This window comes from Aethalodelphis obliquidens, unplaced genomic scaffold, assembly GCF_003676395.1.
Source record: "Aethalodelphis obliquidens isolate GAN/ISIS:26980383/991018 unplaced genomic scaffold, ASM367639v1 scaffold79, whole genome shotgun sequence".
NCBI lineage: Eukaryota > Metazoa > Chordata > Mammalia > Artiodactyla > Delphinidae > Aethalodelphis > Aethalodelphis obliquidens.
The window spans coordinates 5631901-5651969 of record NW_020838023.1 but is presented as its reverse complement, the minus strand read 5'-3'; the positions used below and the strand labels follow the sequence as shown (position 1 = coordinate 5651969).

General features: G+C 42.4%; 1 protein-coding gene and 1 long non-coding RNA gene across 2 annotated transcripts in view; one reads left to right on the top strand and one right to left on the bottom strand.

Annotated features, from left to right (window-relative positions):
- The window catches only part of EXT1 (exostosin glycosyltransferase 1), a 292828-nt gene that overhangs the window by 142453 nt on the left and 130306 nt on the right, over positions 1–20069 (top strand). The gene's annotated exons all lie outside the window — the stretch shown is intronic.
- LOC113612603 (uncharacterized) lies at positions 10125–15387 on the bottom strand. The gene is made up of 2 exons (XR_003429891.1): positions 14605–15387; positions 10125–11181 (listed from the first exon to the last, which is right to left on the bottom strand). It is a non-coding gene; the product is annotated as an uncharacterized LOC113612603 (long non-coding RNA).

Sequence of the window (20069 nt, the reverse complement as noted above, 5' to 3'; positions counted from 1 at the left end):
CCTTAGCGAGACATGTTTATTGTATAATAGTGGTAAATCAACATTAGATGTCATTATCATGTCAGTTGGGGCTATGACTGATTGAAAATAGTCTGAATAGCAAGGGGAAAATTTTTGAACTTTGGAATTCTGAACACATGTAGTATATATAAGGTAGAAATCTCATTCCATGTTGGAATTGGATGCTGCTTTGTGGAACTATGATGGTGAGGATGATATGAAGTTGACAAATGTGCTGATGTGGAGAATTCTCAGCGTCACCCACTGGATCATTACTTTTTACCTTTTGGAGAGAATTAATATGAAATAGACCTGTTCATGACGATTTGGCTAGCAAAATAGGTGATTTCTGCGAAGATTTTCCTGCCACAGACCTGTCCTTGGGGAAAAAGAAATAATTTTCTTGGTTATTCCTCCAGTAGGAAATTTGGACATTGCCCTTTTTGTTCATGGTTGAAGAAGTTTCTAGTTACTCCGTATATCTGAACTATCTGTGTGAACAGTTAACACATACTGAGGATTAAAAATTAACTAGTTACAGAAAATCCTTTTTTTTTTTTAATTCTAATAAAGTAACTTCTTTTGGGGTATTAGAGAAAATGTTCAAGAGATTCACTAATATTTATTGTGGTTTTTTTTTGTTGTTGTTGTTGTGTTTTTTTTGCGGTACGCGGGCCTCTCACTGCTGTGGCCTCTCCCGTTGCGGAGCACAGGCTCCGGACGCGCAGGCTCAGCGGCCATGGCTCACGGGCCCAGCCGCTCCGCGGCATGTGGGATCTTCCCGGACCGGCGCACGAACCCGTGTCCCCTGCATCCGCAGGCGGACTCTCAACCACTGCGCCACCCGGGAAGCCCTGATTCATATTTATTGATCCAGTTACATAGCTGGCAATGTGGTAGCGCTTTCACAGTTTCTATCAAACTTAAGAATAACTGGAAGGCAAGAGGAAGAAAAAGATTCTTGCTCCGTATGTATTAGAAAACTATCCTTTGAGTTCCAAAGGTTGTATGTGGGCTTCTGAATTGCATGATTATCAATCTGCAAGACCTTGAGACTATTTATGTAACCAGAGGCTTCTGACCCCAAAATGCCAGCATCATTTTTGGTGGTCTTTAGAGTGAATGTCCCCTTGTTTTTCATGTATCCATTAAAGAACTGAATGGAGATATTTAGTGCTCTTCTGCCAAGGGAGTCCTCAAATTGGCCTCACCATTTGGTTCCAGGTTGTTAATTGAACAGTAGCAATCAGCCTGCATGATCTTTAATGTTCTGACGCTGCTGACTGATGCCTAGGACATCAGACATTAGGTAATGCACTACGAAATCATTCTGTACTCAAGACTGAAGAAAGCCACACATCACTTGGACCGTGTTTTTTCTTTATCCTCAAGGTCCAGAGGATGTGCCTGTTGATCTTTCCGTGGTCTAGTTAACTGTCAAACACCCCATATCTCAAGCCCGACGTGAAGGGTACTGAGAGTTAGTTAGCGTGAAATCATTTATTTTTGGTTCTTCCTTTTGCTTCATTTGTTTATCCAACAAATACTTATTAAATGTCCACTGTGTGCCAGGAGACATTCTCCTAGGCACCTGAAATGTACCAGTGAGTAAAACCAAGATTTCTATTTGTGTGAAATTCACACCCTGCCTGAATGGAGGGGTTTGGGATTCTTTAAGGAGTCCTTTGCCTCCTTTCATTACATTTGGAAAGAAGAATTAAATCAGAAGGCAAAGTACAAATCCTGTTTTGGTGAACTAACATCTATTCCCTTACCCTCTACCCCCTGCCCCCCAAACTACCACACATACACACCTTTCTGGGAGGAGGAAAGGAAAGCAAGATAGAATTTGTTGTACAGGGCAGTGTTTGTTATGATCATACTAAAGGTCTGTATAACTCAGTCTCCCAGTCTTAGTAATTGGCATTTTATAGAATCAGCTTTGACTATCTCCTTGTTGCCCCACTGGACAGTTCTTCACTTTCTTGGCACCAAATGTTCTACCTTCTCCAAGAATGTATGATTACGGTCGTTATTTTTTTTCTTTCTTTTTCACGTACAGTACTTTAGAAGCCAGTGTGATAGCTGTCCTTAGGGGATCCTTATAAAAACTTAGCAGACAAGAATTATAAGCACTTCATTGGAATTCTACTAATTCTGGATTCCTAATCAACTGGGAGGGTTGTCTAGATGGAAGCTTATCTTTGCTTTACATTGCTATCTTCAAAGATAATGTACATTAAAAGGATAGAGGGGAAATATTTAAAGTATATAAGTAAACAAATGGTAAAGAGCACTTGAATTCCCCACAGCAGGTTCTTTGAGCATGAACAGTGGTTTGTACTTAAAATTAATATTCCATGTTTAATAGCTTTCACCAGCTTTAATCAGCATAACCATTTCGTCAAAATTATTGAGACTTTCATCGAATGAACCTGACTTCGCAGGGGTGGGGAGGGGAGACGGGTTGCATATAATAAAATGAATTTATATTTGGGGGTAAACAGCCACACACCTCGTACTCTTGGGAATAAAGTAGTTAGCAGTGGCTAAATTTGATTCGCCACATTCACAGAAGCAACACAAGCAGTTTCTGCTTTTCATAGCATAGATTACTAGAAAGAAGCGTATTCCAAGTGGATAATGGCTTAGTATAGCCACTGTGTGGCCTGCAGTACCTTCTTCTACCAGGAGGTGGTAGTTCTTTCAATTCAGGAAGCTGATCCTCTGACCAAGATTACCTGGTAATTGATTGAGGGAGAAAGAAGTGACCAAAACTGACAAATAAGGACTTTGACGTGACACTATATAAACGGACAGCCTTCGAGGCAACGGAAAGAAGGAAATGATTACCTTGCTAGCTTTTTTCCCCTCTGCGCTGATCATTCCTAATGAATACCTGAGATCTTGCCAAGACAGATTTTCCTAACTTCTGGATGATAGTGGGAAATTCATAGTTCACACAAAGAGTTAGGAGATTGATCGCTAAGACCCCTTTAAGGCTGAGGTAGCAGCTCAGCCTACCACGTCAAGGTACTAGTCCAGGTACATCTTGCTGTAGGGAACCTGCAGCTTCTCTTGGATACACTCCTGAGAAAGTTCTAGCCATCCTTCGGGTGCAAGACTGACGCTTATTTTCTGCAACAGTATTTGTTCCCAACAGAAGATTGCTGAAGAATCTCTTTATATGGGATATTTTGCAATAAGTGCATGTAGGTTGCATGTTTGCAAGTAGCATCCAGTTTGAAAAACTCATTTTAAAAGCTTTTAGGAATTCACAGGTGTAGACTCGTAACATGTCAACTCATCTCATAATGATTCTTTTGGTACATCCAGATTTCTCTATGCTGGGTTTGCTTAAATTCACCATAAATCTTAATTGCGAAGCACATTGAAGTCAGTGATTAATATCAAAGATAACTATTTATCCTCAGGCCTGTATGCTAGGATTTTTTTTTTTTTTTTTCCCCTCAACTCCATATGCTCCTTCCTTGACATCTGCTTTAAAATCAAGAAATGCTTTGGACAAGTAAACGCCCTGAAATTTGGTCAGAATTAGAGCGTCTTCAGTACCACAGAAAAGACTACTTCCCCATTAAAAAAAAAAAAGTTTGTGAGTGTCAGGCAGAGTCTTGCACCTTTTTTTGGTTTTTCTCACTGCTAGAATCACCAGGGCCAGGGCGGAGCACAGAACATCCCAGGCAGATTTCACCACTGTGGAATTCTTCTTCATTATTATTTGAAAAAGCAAAGAATTCGTTGCAGCCCTTTGGTGCACTAACACTTGCATAGTTTGCCCCAGGCCTCTCATAAGCAGCAGTATCTAAAATTAAATGTCTAATTTCACTGCTTCGACATCCTTTGTTGGCGCGGCATCTGGGATGCCCATTATCGCTTCTCCAAGATGGCCGCCTCGGGCAGTCCATTCAGTCGAAATCAAATTGTAATTAAACGATTTTAGTTTTACACACCCGCCTTCTCATTTTTCTCCAGTTATTATGCATGGTGAAAACTCCTCACCGCACAGATGCACATACTCAAGATGGTGTACGAAAGACACAGAACCGTTTCCTAAGATTCACTCTTTCATCTCGTTTCCTTTTCTATCTCACGTCAGTTGAGTACCTCTAAGATGAGACGGTGATGGTGGTCAGTAATTTGTGTTGGGTCTAGGTGAGTAAAAGCCGGAAGAGTCCATTAGGTTTGGAGCTTTTTGTAAGTTTTTGAAGAAAGTAAAGGCGTAGTGAGGGTAAAATGTTTGTGGGTGCGTTTAGATTACTTGTACAAAATAGCTTTAAGTTTTACCATGAAAAATGCCAGTTTTATTCAATTTGCAAATTAATCCATAAGTTACGTTTTGTATTTTATCAGGTATTTATTATGTGTACTCATTGTGCTAAATGTAGTCTTCTATCGAACGGACTGGTCCTAACAACCCTGTGAGGTCAGGTGGAAGCTTTGAGAGGTTAAGTAACCTAACCATGGTTATAGAGAAAGTAAGTAGCGAAACTGGGCTTCTGGGGCAGAGGTGGGAGAGGAACTTAGACATTCAGCCTTCTCAGTGTGGTTCCTAACCTCTAACACCAGCCTCCGGGGCCTGATGCAGGGTGGTCTGGACAACTGTATTATGAAGAAACATTGTGATTCATCCATTACGAGCTTGGGCTCTGGAATCAGACACATAGGAGTTCAACCTCATTCTTTCCCTTGCTCTCTATGACCTCTAGCATCTCACCTGTGAAATGGAGATGAAGAATCTTTGCCACGAGGGTGGTTGGGAGTTTAAGGAAGATAATGGAAGGTGTTTAAGCAGCATCGCATCCACAGGTGATGGTGATGACAGCCGTGAAGATGTGAGGACGGTGTAGGTAACTGCCTCCCAAAAGCACAGAGGATGCAACATCTTTATTGGGGGAAGCCTAAAGCAGAGCGGAGTGATGGATGCTCCATGCCCAACGCCGTGATGGGTAGAGGCGAGGCCAGGGAAGGAGGCAGGAGCCCAGGCAGGCTTGTGTACAGGCACCAGAGTTCTGTATATCCTCCAGGAAAATGGCCTGCCCCCTGATGGCTTTCCCCAGTGAGAGCAACTTTCCCAGGCATGAGCCCCTCTTCAGCCATCATGCCCTCACTCCAGGCACAATCTGTTTCCCGGGTGCAAAGAGGTGCTAGTTGGAGGAGGTGTCAAACATTAGATGTCCTCAGCATTCGTCTGGGGCCTTGTGGCTGATAGGCCCCAGCTGATAGTATAGTTAGAACTAGACCCTTGGATAAAAGGCAGTAATGGGGGAACAGAAGACTTCAGATGAACTCATCCTGTTTCTGGTTCTTGGTGGCTTCAGAGAAGAGACTTCCACGTGGACTAAAATGAGGATGTTTAATAGAGAAGCCAGAGATAGTAAGTGCAAGACTTGTGGAGGGAAATGAATGGTGTATTTAGGAAAAAAAGTGGATCTTTGGATCTATTTTTAACTGAATAATTTAAACTCCAGTAAATTACTTATTTTTGACTGGTCAAATTTAAAAAAGGGGTTCAGTTCTACTTGCAGGGACTAAAGCTGGAGCCTGTAGGCACCTAGTTAAATGCTCAGTGAATATTTGCTGAGCAATGAACTCGAAGGTTATTGTGTTGCTCTGATATATTATTTTTAGAGTTTATTTTTATTGTTTTAATTTGGAAAGCAGGTAAGCAGTCTGATAATTATATTAGAATTACTGATTTAAATACAAGGAAATATGAGTGTTAGTCCAGATTTGATTCAGAAACTATTTTGATGACCGAGTTTTGTTTTGGCTTATGTGGATTCGGTAGCGATGTTTCTCCACTATCTAACTCTTGGGGATGATGGGCAGTGATCTGTGTTTTTTGTTTGTTTTTTTAATTTTTTTGCGGTACGCGGGCCTCTCACTGTTGTGGCGTCTCTCGTTGCGGAGCACAGGCTCCGGACGCGCAGGCTCAGCGGCCATGGCTCACGGGCCCAGCCGCTCCGCGGCATGTGGGATCCTCCCGGACCGGGGCATGAACGTACCCCCGTCCCCTGCATCGGCAGGCGGACTCCCAACCGCTGCACCACCAGGGAAGCCCAGTGATCTGTGTTTAATTCAAGTGTGAGACACACACTTGACACAGGTTTGGTTCCTTTTGGAAGTCAGGTTCTTTGTAGGAGGTTTAGGGTCATGTAGAGAACTGTGAAGACATCTCTCTGTATTTCATTTCCTGAGCCCTATCCACACACCCCAGTACTACTTCTCACTTTCCTCCACTCCTTCTCCTGCGTACTTGAAAATCTGGATGCGTTCCTATGAGCCTGGGCTATTGCTCACAAAGAACTTTTCACTTGAGAAAAGGCTTGAGGGATGCCTCCCCTCTGCTTTAACTTAGTCCCCATTTTGATGTCTCTAAACTTTTGAATATGAAATGCATCTATTAAGAAACTTGTTACCAGGAACTCTTGAGGTAGTGGTCGGTTTTGTTAAAGGAATTAACAAAATTCCTTCCCCTGCTCTCCAAAATCACCACTGAGCTCCACATTTACTAGTTCTTATTTTTAGAATGAGCTGACTGTAATAGTCGGTTAAGATAAGATCATTTCAGCATCTAAAGGCGTTATTCTAAGGAAGCCCATTTCAACAGAAACACAGTTAAGTATCTTGAACTGCACAGTTATGCTTTTGATGTTGAGCTGGAAATGAGTATTTTTATCTTCTTTAAAGACTGGGCAAAGGAGAAGGAAAAGAATGGACTTTTTTCACTCCCTCCACCCCATAACCTCCATTAAAAATTTTAAAAAGAAGTACAGATATTCTCACATTTGCTGAAATTCTGTAGTGCGCCATTAAAATGTCTGCGAGTATATAAGCAAAGCAGGGCTTTGCTGTCTTAAAGACTTACCTGGGGGGACCTTGAGGAATCTGCATTTCTGTAACACCCTCACCCCTCATTCCTAAACACACATGCACATACCTGTCTAGGTCAAGTCCCCCATCCTTTGCAGATAAGAGTAGGACCCTGCAGGCACAATTTTACAGTAAGACACAGTCCTGATTAAGACATTGCGTGGCGGCTGTTAAGAATTGTCCCCTTTACCCTTTCAATAAAAGTCTGGATTTTTCATTCCACAACTTTGGTAATGGTCCATACCAGAGTCACAGATTGGTAAGAGTGAACTGGATCCCTCATCTCCTGGGGGAGGAAACTAAAGCCAAGTGAGTGGAAGTGACTTCCGCAGGGCAGGGCCAAGCTTGTGCCAAGGGTACCTCGTTTCCCATTTCAAGGTTCAAGGTCTGTCTACCGTGTGAGGCCCCTGCAGGGAAAGGCCTGCAGCTGAGGAAGAGCAGCCTTTCTCTTCTGGGCAGGGGGCAGCGCGAACTCATTGGCATTGAAGGAGTTACTGGCTTTTTATCAGGAGGCCCTGGCGTCGATTTAATTTAGTGCCACTATGTTGTTGGTTGAAGAGTTTGCAATTTTTTCAGAAGTAATGGATTTAACCAGTTCCTCCGCTTTCATCCTGGCATCTTAGCAGTAATGAGGTGATGCAGAGTACTCTTAAGACATGCACGCCTGGGATCTTCTGCTTTTCGTACTCTGTACTCTGGGTATAAGTCTTTGTGACTGTTAACACAGTGTTGTCGCCAAGACACAAAGCGGGGAGAACTGCTTTTCCAGAACTGTCAGGTGGTTGAAAGTTAAAACGCAAATTATGACTGTGTTGTTACAGCCTGGGAAAAGGGAAACAGCGTGCTTCAAACTTGCCACTTCCTTCGCCGGGGTGGAAATTGTGTTGGTTGTAGGGTTAAATTTGGCCAACAGTTTCCAATTCTCAGCCAATGGTGCCCACCCCAGGGAGGCAGGTATTGTGAGCCAGCTCTTCAGTGTATTTCTGCCCCCTGACCGTCTTCTTTCTCTCTTCTCTTTCTCTGTATACGTGTATATTGATGCCCATTGGTAAGGAACCCTAGCTTGGAATGCAGTTGCCTCCCACTTTAGAATCTGAAGGTGAGAAAGCAAAGGTAACCCTTTTCTCTGTCTTAAAATACTTCCTTGCAATCCCTTGTGCCCGCTCATGGGATGGTAGTTGGGGTCTTTCAGCAGTAGTAAGGAAATACTATTTTTACTCTCTGTTTTGCTATTTAAAAAAATCCATGCTTGTCATTTTGGGACCTTTTTCTGTAGCATCATCAGATTATCTGTAAACAGCAGATATTCTAACATTATCATGATGTGCTTCTGAATTAGCAGCGGTATGCTATTGGTAGCACATTTGTTTTCAGTAGTTCCCAGATGCAGGGAGTGTGCAGAATGGTGATGGAGCTTTGAATTATAACCCCGATGAGCACTGTGGTGGGGTTTAAAGTAAGGCTCCAGATTCAGTCCTGCGTTTGACCCTCTGGTCTGTTCATTGTCTGTGTCATTTGGCGAGGATGGATATCAGTCTCCCTAACAGGAAGTGCAGTTCATTCTGTGGCTCAGGCATGTTCTAGGATTCTAGGTACTTGACATTTTTCCATGTTGCCATCTCAGCACACCTGTTTTGGTCACAAGCTGATTCTCATCAGGACGTGGCAACTTCTGGAAGTTTCCTCCTTGGTTCTCCTCTTAGGAGCAAGGAGACCATTCCGGGAGCCCCTTAAAAGACTTCCGTCACTGGAGAGCAGAAGAGCAGTGTCGTGACAGGCTAACCCAGCCGTGAGCCATCCTCTGAGGGGAATCAGAGCTGGAGCTGATTAGTCTCCCCCAAAGCAAATGGCCTGGGGATAAGAGTAGATACACAGTGGGAATTCTTCTAGAAAGGAGGATGGAGGCCCGAAATGGATGTTGGGGTGATAATGAAGATGCCAACCTCAGCCTCAGTTTCCTCAGTTGTAAAATGAGGACAACAGTGGTCCTTAATGGGATGATTATGAGACTCAAATGAGTTAATACTATAAAGCACCTAAGAGAGGTCCAGTCACAAAATAAACATACAATGAGTGGTAGCTGTTATTATTACAATAATGAAAGCATTACAGTCCATCAGTGTTGTAATACATGTTGAATTAAAAAATGGTGATAAACCAGTGCAGGGAATGACCCCCTACGTGGCTGCATAACGAGCTACAGTCTGAACTGGAAGCAAAGACATCCTTCATCTGCATCGTTTGGGGCTGGTCATTTGTCACATTGAACCGTGAGCGTTCGGGGCTTTCAGGATCCATTGTCACCAGACGTATGGGCCACCGGATGGATTTCAGCCAGGAGGAGCTAGAGAGAGCAGGCAGCTGGGAACCCAGGGCAGTGATTAGGTTGTAAGTTTTTGGGGGGTTCACAGCACTGGAAAACACCTTTCACAGAATCATGGGAGCAGAATGACCATTTCTCCCCATAATCTGGGGACCCGGGCCCAGTTTTGCTAGTTGGACGGTTTTATGATGGTGGAGTAAAGCAGCAGTACATATATTTGTAGAGCTGGGCTAAGTGACTGCTGTAGGGCCAGCTGGGTTACAACTCAGTATAAGATCATAGTCTACAAATCCTTGGATGTCCTGGGAAACAAGAAGGAATTGTTATTTGGGACACAGTGGGAAAAGTGAGTGACAAGAAGAAAGGCAAATTAATTAAAATACACACATCCTTGCCAGAATTAAAAGCGATTACATCCTTGGTTTTCTAACTGTGTTATTCAGTCATTTACTAAATATGGCTTGTGATATGTCAGCTGAGGGATAACCTTTATATTACTGTAAAATTGATGAACCTCTTTGGTGCAGACAGATCTGTCTTTGGTGGCTTACCTCATTTCAGCCAATGCAGAATTTTTTTAAAGATTGATTTATTTTCTTTATTTTTGGCTGCGTTGGGTCTTAGTTGGAGCACGTGGGGTCTTTCGTTGTGGCGTGCAGGCTCCAGGCACGTGGGCTCTGTAGTTGTGGCCCGCGGGTTCCTAGAGCATGTGGGCTCCATCGTTTGCGGCACGTGGGCTCTAGTTGAGGCGCACAAACTTAGTAGTTGTGGCGTGCAGGCTTAGTTACCCGCGGCAGGTGGGACCTTAGTTCCCTGACCAGGGATCGAACCCGCGTCCCCTGTGTTGTAAGGCGGACTCTTTACCGCTGGACCACCAAGGAAGATCTCAGCCAATGCAGAATTGAAATGAGGGAAAAGGATCCTGAGGCTTTATTGTACAGCATCTTCTCACCCACATTTTTTTTGCGTTGGCTTTGTTTTCCTGATAAATTATAAATTCCTTTAAGGAACTGTGTCAACCTCATCTTCTATCCTTACTCTTTAGCGGAGTATCTGGAATGAAGTACTTATTCTGTAAATGTTTGCTGATTAGGTGCTGCAGGTGTGAACCAACTATATTGTAAAGGTAATATGACACTAATTTTGTATTCAAATAACATTTTCGTATCTCATATTTTATAATCTATACAACTAATGCTCGTGCTACTTCACCAAGACCAAATGTGGTGATGGGTATTTTTTTTTCAAAGCGTTATTTAAGATTGACTTAGGGGGGATATTTGTTCTAGGATGGTTACCAAATACGCTCCATCAGAAGCCACTACGAGTCCCACTTTTATGAGTTCAATAATTAAACTAATAATTTCTGATATTGATTTAATTTACTCTTATCTTAGATAAGGTCCAAACCATCCAAATCAGGGGTCAGCAAACTTTTTTCTTTAATAAGCCACGTAGTAAATATGTTTGGTCTTGTGGGCCAAATGTTTTCTGTCATAACTCTTTCAATTCTGCCCTTGCTGCATGAAAATGGCCACCGAAAATACTTAAACGAAGGAGCATGGCTGTGTTCCAATAAAACTATTTCTGAACACTGAAATTTGAATTTCCTATATTCTTCTTCTTATTTTTGTTTCCCCCAACCATTTAAAAAACATGAAAATCATTCTTAGCTTGCAGGCTGTTCCAAGACAGGCCCTGGGCTGTAATTGGGAGATCTCTGATGTAGACCCTAGTCATCCACTAAGTGCACTGTCAGCAGAGGAAGTGGTCTATATAAAGAGCATAAGTGAAAGAAATCAGGAGTAGGCAGAAGAATGGCTTGCGGGTTGCCATTTGCACATGTCTCTTACAGTCATCATTCCACGGGTTTTTGCTGCATGTCTTTTTTCCATAGGCAGTAGGTATCCCCCGTGAGGGCAGCGCCCTGGCCCATTCTTCTCTGTATTCCAAGGGTCTAGTGCCTATGAATGAATGAACAAAAGAATAAAAGAATCAATCCAACGTACATGTCACAGTAGGTGCTAGGTTACTGAATCACAAAGGATGAAATTTCTTTTGAGAAAAACACAGAAACCAGAGGCCCACGGCACTGTTATCAGTTTGCCTACAGACACTAAACATTTTAAATTGGCTTTGTGTAACATATGGAAGAGTGACTGTGAGGGAGGGCTGTGTAAGGAGGGAAACATGCAAATCATTTTAGAAAGATTTCCATTCCTGTGGACTCGTGGTTGCCAAGGCATTGCGGTTCTTCCCTTAAAACGATCGGTCATTAATGATACTCTAAAATGTTACCTCTTCTGCTTTTCGCCTTTACAGAGGGACTGCTTAACCCTCAGGAAGGGTTTCCAGAGGGAAATAATTTCAAATAAGATTAGATTTTTTAAACTAGGGGTCATCTTTTTATGTGTACTGATACTATTATTTCTGATGTTGATTTAATTGACCCTTAATTAAGGTCTAAAGTTCGATTTCTCCCCCAAAATACAATTGCCCCCTTTGTTTAAAAGTTAAAAAAAACCCACATCTTTTCATCTTCCATTTTTGTTTCTCCATGGATACAGTGGAAAGAGCCAGTAAAACTCTCCTATTAAACATACGAGAAAGGCTGTGCTCCTGTCTGGTTAAAAGCTCTGGGATGGTTTCTACTAAAACAGTCAAGGTGAATTTGTATGTTATCTTTGAGCACAATTCATAGGCCATCCATTTAATGTTCCAATATACTGATTTGTTGTTGTTGTTGTTGTTGTTGCCTTTTTCCGTGTCTGTCTTTTCAAACCATTTCCTAACTCCAGTGTGCTCATCCCTGGTTCTATCAGGTTAAGCTGATGTAAGCTTCAAAGGGACAATTCAGGCTTGAGACGTGCTGCTGGCACCAGCCAGTTTTGTTCCTATTGTGGCCACTTGCGTTTAGCTGTTGTGTTGTGATGTTTTGACACAGTGAAGGCTCATTGAGACAGGAGCTTAAATAAACAGGAATTGGACTCATACCCCCATTTCTGGGAAAAATGGGAACAGCAGGCATTATCTGATGTAATTAAAGTGTATTGAACCCTGAACAAAGTCCTTGGTGTAAATCCCCATTTGGCCTTTTACAACCAGTGGGCTTAGAACCAGGGATGTGAATGACCTGCTGGTTGGAAGGTCTGTGGCCTCTCCAAGGACATGTAGAGTGTATGGCGAGCCTATTAGAGATTTCCTTGGTAGTAATTTTAGAAAGATACTTAGGTGCCATCTGGTCTCCCTTCCCTGAACCCCAGTTACCTTGTCTACAAAATGGACCTAATTTTATTTCCCATTGGGATTGTGATGTTGGTTGGACTTAAAGACGTATTTTAAGTACAGTACTTAACACAGTTTCTCAGATCAGCAGATCCTCAAGAATAAGTGACTGTTACTGCTACTTCTTCTCTTTTCTAAAATCCCCCCAAAGTCTTAATTAGTAAAGAATTCTTTCTTACCAGGTTGAAATCCTTACCATATAACCTAGCATGAATTTTATATTATTGGGCACTTTCTATGGTGTTATTACTTATGTATAAAATAGTTTAATCTCAATCCATTTATTTTGTAATTTTTTTCACAAATGACTCATAAGCAAGCCCAAGAGAATAATTTCCAAATTTTCAGGTTTTTCTACCTTGATAATTCTGTCATTCATATATCTATCTATCTATATATATATAGTGCATATATACCAAGTATATATATATGTATAAAATACATATACAATTTAAAAAAAACAGGTACTGACATTAGATTTACCCTCAAGTTATAAATATGTCAGCTGTCTCTTTGGGTCACTGTGATTTTTCAGGTGCTGTCAAATATTTCTAAAGCTGTAAGTGTGTAGACTTATGATGGATCTGCTGACTTCAAATGGATATTTGTTATTCAACCTAAATATTGTTCAACCAGGCCCGACTAACTTCTCTTTCATCCAGATTAATTTTCTCTTTCTTCTGAGGATGGTCTTATATATAAATTGCTGACATTTAAGATAATATGAATTGGGAAATTGATTGGGAATTTGCAGAATCATCTCCTTCTGGGTGAGAATGAGAGTTTGGGATCTTTATCTCCCAAGGATACACTAACCTATCTCTTAAACACTCAACAAAGTATATTAGTGTCGTTAGACAGTGTTTAAAATTCAGGCGTATCTGCTCTTCCAGTTCCAAGTTGTAGTGGTGTTGTCTTCCACTGGGGAATAATTTGTCTCTATTAATTGAGAACAAATGTGCATGGGTGTTTTAATTACACAGTAAATTAGGAGAATTTAAGATGCAGAATATGTGGGAGCCAAGAATTCAAAACCAGCAACTCAAAAACATAAGTAGATTAAACAGGAAAAACATCTCAGCATATGAGTGCAAGCAGGTCCCAAGATAAAGAAGGGGGAAAAACAAGATCAAGACCAATTATTCGGGTTTTACTAAGGCTCCTTTCAAGCAGAACGATTCTGATTTATCGTTATAAACTATTGTTGGCTAGACATGGCAGGTGGAAGAAAACATTTATCACAGGGTTACTTCAACATGTCTGGCTTCAAGGGCCCTTTTATGCATTCAGTGAAGAATAAATATTGAGCATTTCTTACGTGAATTTAAGTGTTAGAGAACTCCCATAGCAAGTATTCAGTCTATGTCCCTGGAACCCTGAGAGTATATGAAAAATCATATGATTATGAGCTTCTGTGGGGAAGGAGTCTAGAACTTTCCTTAGATTCTCACTGGAGTCCACGATCCGAAAAGGTAGGAATTCAAAGCTGCTGCTTGAGCGACGTGGACATTTGTTGACTTTGTTCTCTGTCATTTAAGGTTAACCAAAGTTGCCTCTCATAAACTGTTATAGCTTCTGTTTTTTAGGCAAGGAAAAGTGGAATGATTTTTTTTCCCCACCCCACCGTGGCTGCCAGAATGCTTTCAACCAAATTTGGTGCTTCCCAGAAAAACCAACCCATTTGTCACTAGTTCAGGGCATCTTTCTCTTCTTTCTCCTCTTACCATATACATACTTAGATATCTCTTTTTATTCTTTTCTTTTTTAAAAAACGCCCTGGGCGTCTGAGTTTTTGTCGTAAGCTACCTTAAATCCTTTTTGGCAGCAGGTCGGATCTGATAAAACACACGGTTCCCCAGGATCTTAGAGTGCTGGCTGATTGATTACAGGGAAGCAGAGGGTGTAGGTGTTCCCTCAAACATCACAGGGGACAGAGAAACAGCCTCCAATTGTTTGTTCTATTGAGGGCAGCTGGGAAAAGTCCTCTTCAAATGAGAGGCCCAGGAAGGGAGGAATGGGGACTCTGGTTACCCTCCGAAGTGAAACGAAGATAATTTCTGCCTTCCTAGCACAACTTAGGCTAATTACTCAGACGTAATTACTTGCTTTTATGGTTCCAGTAGGGGTTGTGTTCTTGCTGGTTCATCTTGTCTCTCCCAGTGGACTTTGTGCTCCTTAAGAATGGGGACGCTCACTCCTTTTCTATTGATCATGATCTTTGGGCAGTACTTCTCACATAGAAGGCAACATGCAATTGAAGTTAATGATCAGGACACACCTACCTGGGAACCTTAACACTGCTTCGTGGAGGATCCTGAAAACATCATGTGGAGGTTTGTGGTAAACGTGTCATCACCTTCCAGAAAGTTTCAGAACTTAGTGATGATTTGTGCTTTCCTAAGACAATTGACTGTGCCAGCGCTGAAGGGAGAAGCGTTCCCTTCTAAATAGAGGTGATGGAGTTTAACTCGTAGTAGCTGATTGTTGAAAATTATAAGGTGCAGTTGTGTATTTTTCCTATAAACATTATCTCACAAGAAATCGAATGAGAGAAAAGGGTGACTCTGGAAAAATATCAAGTATAATTTATCTGTTTAAACCCTGAACTAACTGTGAGATCTTTAGGCCACTGAATGCATAACATTTTACCCCTCTATCGCTGGCATGCAAGTGTATTTACCCATTATGAGTGGCTTATTTCCTAGTTTATGTGCATTGTGTGTATAATCATGTCTGCCTTTTCCTCTCCTGCACATCCTAAGGGGAATTAATCACTTATTATGGTCCTTTTAAACAAGACCGAACAGATCTCTGCTTAAAGCTTAGGAGGTTCCTTTATAACAGTGCTTGGCTTGTGTGTACTTCTGAAAAATACGTCCCATAAACGTCCTGAAATTGGCTTCAGAGGCATCCACTGTGTCCTCCGTGAAAAGCAATGTAGAAGAAGGAAGCATTCTCAAGGAGGGACCAGGAGTCAACTCTTTTTTATTCCCCAATATAAGTTTCACTTTCCCCAAAGAGGAGGAGGGAAACTCCCTCAGGACCATGCCAGGTGGCCTAAGGGCCAATGGCGGAGTCCACATGGGAACACAAGACATTAATAATTAAAAAGCCCTAGGCCTCCCACCCTCCCCTGGATCGATGCCTGTTTGCTGAGACAAGCTGCAGGCCTGCTTCTGGTCCTCGTGCCAGGGCTTGGCTGTTTTTGTTGACGAAGCTTTTCGTCTGCTTCCCTTATGATTCCAAGTTACATGCCGGCTCCTGTGGGTTCTTTGGGTTCCTGGTTGTGTCTCTGCAGGCCCTGGCCTGTCTATACCAACCTCCTCTGTGACCGGCTTCAGGCACGGTCCCCAGGGGGCACTGAGGGTGCTGGGATTGAGCACCGCACAGCACTTCTGTAAGGCATTCCTGTGTTCTTGTGTTTTGCATTCCCTTTTACTGGTTCTTGCTCAGAGCACTGATGTCAAGTAAAAAAATCATTACTTGCACTTTAATGCCAAAGGGGAAACAGAGAGAGGCGACTTAAATGTGCCTCGCTGGCTTCCCTGGTGGCGCAGTGGTTGAGAGTCCGCCTGCCGATGCAGGGGACGTGGGTTCGTGCCCCGGTCCGGGAAGATCCCACATGCCGCGGAGCGGTTGGGCCTGTGAGCCATGGCTGCTGGGCCTGCGCGTCCGGAGCCTGTGCTCCGCGGCGGGAGAGGCCACGGCAGTGAGAGGCCCATGTACCACAAAAAAAACAAAAACACAAAAAAACATGTGCCTCGCAAACAGGTCCAGATTAAACTGGGCTCCCTCTAAACCCCAGTCACACTTTTTAATATTCGATTACAGTTTCATCAGACATGACATGGGAATCTTATACATCGACTGACACTTGCCAAATATTCTGTGATGCTGGAATCTTCTGGGAAAGTCCAACATCTAAGAGAGGAGGATGGGGTCCCCCAGATCCATTAAACGTGGCCCCCTCTGTCCAAATGGCCTCTGAGGGGAAGCCATGGAGTCCAGCTTGGGAAAATCTCCAGGGTCTCCAAGGGCTATCGGAGCTCCCAGAGGGAGGGTGATGATTTGATTGAGGAAAGGTGAAATACAGGGATTGGGACCGCTGGCATCCATGTCTCACTTTGCCAACATGCCTCATCGTGACCTCTCCACGCCTCGGTTTCCTTATCAATCAAGTGGGGACAATAAACGAGATAATCTGTTTTAGAGCCCTGCCCATAGGCCTGGCCCAGAGAATGGTGATATCATTGCTGGTTTTGTTATCTTTGTCATTAAAACAATCAATAATAATTGTTGTACTTTGAATTAGGGGGAGCAGGTTTAAAAACAAAAACAGTATCAGTAATAAAAATTGCCGGTTCTTTTCATATGTGCGTTCTTCCTTGGGAGGCATTCCAACCATGATCTGAATTTTTCCAACTGAAAAGTCGTGGATCGGTTCTGTCTTAAAACCTATCCTGTGTGTCGTTTCTAAGTAGAGTCTTAGGTGCACAGTAGCTGTAGCAAGGCAAAGCTGTCATCTATTGAATTTTCACTTCTTCACCTTTATCAGGTGGGGAAGAAATACCAAATCAATAGCTCTGAAGAGTAGAAAGAGAACAGTTAAAAGTAACTCAGTGCCAGGACCACATACGGCCTTGGGGGCATTCTATTCCCTGTACCCATTTCATTTCCTGTAGTTAAAGGTAGAATTGGGGGAAGATCAACTAATAAAAACAATGCCCCCTCCCCATCTCTCTTAGATCTATTACATCTCCCTTATACAAAAATGAAGACAGTTTCTGAGAAATGCAATTGGAACTAAGAAGCCAGTTTAATGAGACAATCAGCTAGGCAACAGACAGTGGAGGTGAGGCCATGTAGCTTGGTGAGGTTTGCTGGCTGGAGCTGCTGGAGCTTCAGCATTGGTTTCCCTGCAACCAGAGCAGGAATGACACTGGGAAAATGAGGCCTGAAGAACCAGCTGACTGTCCAAGGAGATGGGGATATCACACCCTAGCTATCCAGTTACTGGCCCATGAGAGGCTATTTCACAAGGCAAATTAGAAACCAAATGTTATTACACATGTAGTAAATATCAACAGTAAAAATAAAAATCACGTCATTTTATCACTCAGATATTCCTGTTGATTGTGACCCGTGTGCCCATATGCGGATACATACACTGTACGTGGGCTCGTGCACACGAGTACTTTCTTTTGCAAGAATCTCATCACTGCTTCCTAGCTTCTTTGACCCAACAGTCTACCATAGATATTTTTCCATTCTATTAAATATACATCTATAAGCTGTTTTTTGGTATGTGGCTATGTAGTATTCCTTGGCATAGATGAACTAGAATTTATCAAAGTACTTATTGTCGGTCATCTGGTTATTTGAGGTATGCATTGCTATAATCGATGCTGGGATTATAATAAACAGAGCCATTTTTTTATGCACCTCCTTGGCTATTTCTCCACAAATGACCTCCCGATTCACTTTCTTTCCAGCAGTTTATAAATTTCTGTTTACCCCGACCCTTGCTGGTATCAGGTAGTTTAGCTTAAGCAAAAAAATTTCTTGCCTGTTGGTTAGACTGAAAAAGTTCCCTTGCTTTAATTTGTACGTCTGTGATTACTAGTGAAATTGCAAATCTTTTCCTATATTTATTGACCATATGCATTTTTTTTCTTTTGCGAAGGACCTCCTGATGTCCTTTGCCTAATTTTCTATTATTGTGGCTCTATCTTTCTTATTTTATAAGAACTCTTCTACACATTCAATCTATTTTCCCTGTTGGTCATAAATCTTGGCAGAATTTTCGGATGACAAGGAGGTGATCTTCCAGGAAAGAGAATATTCTGGGCATAGGATGATACTCTGGAAACAGGAGAAAAAGAAAACCCAAGTACAGCAGATCCCTTGGTTCTTCAGAAATAGGAAGCCTTACTTTGGGGGCTGTTTAGGGATTGGTTGCCATAAAGAAGGTACGTTTCTAGTGAATATTTCAATGTTGTCGTTACCTGTATTCAACCAATGTAACTTGAGAGAAGACAGTTTCTACTTTAGTATTAGAACATTAAGAGCAACGGAGAATTTTCTACCTCTACCTTTGAATAAAGATGGAGTAAGAGAGCTATATCTGCAAAGCAGTTACAGTGGCATGTTGGGGTATTCGTAGTTTAAATGTGGATGGTTCAGGGCAGAATATTATGTTTGCATTAAAGGTTTAAGCAAGACCATTTTTTAAAATTGCCTGGATAAATGCTTCCTTACTCCATGAATATTTCACACATTTAAGAGAGCTGCTAGAGAATTACATATGGACTGTTTTGTTTTAACATAGATGTGTATATCGACTATAGATTGGAAAGGATCTTTGTAACTACCAGAGAGTTTCTAACCCAGTAAACTCATTTTCTAATGATCCGCGGATCTGGGGATGTTGCATATTTTCCCAGGATCACTTGACTGCTATATGCCCAGGGCTAGGAGTAGACCCCAAGCCATCTGACATTTTAGCAAATGTAAATTTTGTTACATCAGCAGAACTTGGTGGATTTTTAAGTGTATAAATCTTCTTATCATTTACTCATATCAGCCACTGTGCTAGGCTCTGGGGATATAAAAGACGTGGCTGGGTCTGACCCGTGCCATTACAGTCTCATAGGGAAGAGACTCAGGAGAGTTATAGTAAATGAATAAATGCCTCAAGTATACAGGTAGTACGATTATGGTCTGGACACAAGTGCACAGGGAGGATGAAGAGAAAGGTGTCATTCACTTGGGCTAAAGACTTAATAGAAGGAGTGAACCTTGAGCTGAGTTTTAAAGAGATGAGCCCTTGGGGTTTAAGGGATCAATGTGTCCTCCATGTAAAATTAGTAAGTTGGCATAGCAGTGAGGAGGTGGAAAGTCGATGGGCTGTGGAACAGTTTGCCCTGTGTTTGTGTCCTGACCCACTGAACAGTCGATTTACTTTCTGTGAGCCTCAGTTGTCCCATCTGGAGCTGGGATGATAAGATGTATTGAATGTGTGGAATTGGGGTTGTAGGATCAGCACAGCGCCTCGCAGAGTAAATGACAGGCAGAGCTAGTGGGTGTGACAGGGGTGGCGTTAGCAGTGTGAGTGACAGGGCAGGGGAGGACTGAGACTCTTCAGCCGCTGTGACCTTTCTTACCTGTGTCATCCATCAGATGGCAGGAGACTTGACATTGTGATTTCTGCCCTGTGTTTTCATTATAAAATGAGGGGTCCCTTGAAGAAAGGGGACAATGAGTTTTGTGTGTGAAGCTTTCTGAATGACCCGTCCTGCAGTAAGGGAGGATTTGGTACGAGGGTGTGAAATGGAGACAAACAGAGCCCTTCTGTGCCAGCCCTCTTAGGAGGGCTGTATGGGTTTGGGCTGAAAAAGGGTGGTTTATGATCAACCCTTTCTGCACTGTGTGTGGTGAAGGCCTTAGCTTACTGCCACCTTACTGACTAGTTTGCAAGGCATGTTGCTGTTTCCGCAGCTGACCCTTAAGAATCCAACCTGTTTACTGGTCCCCTTGCCGCTACCCTAGATCCAGCCTTCCTGGAGTT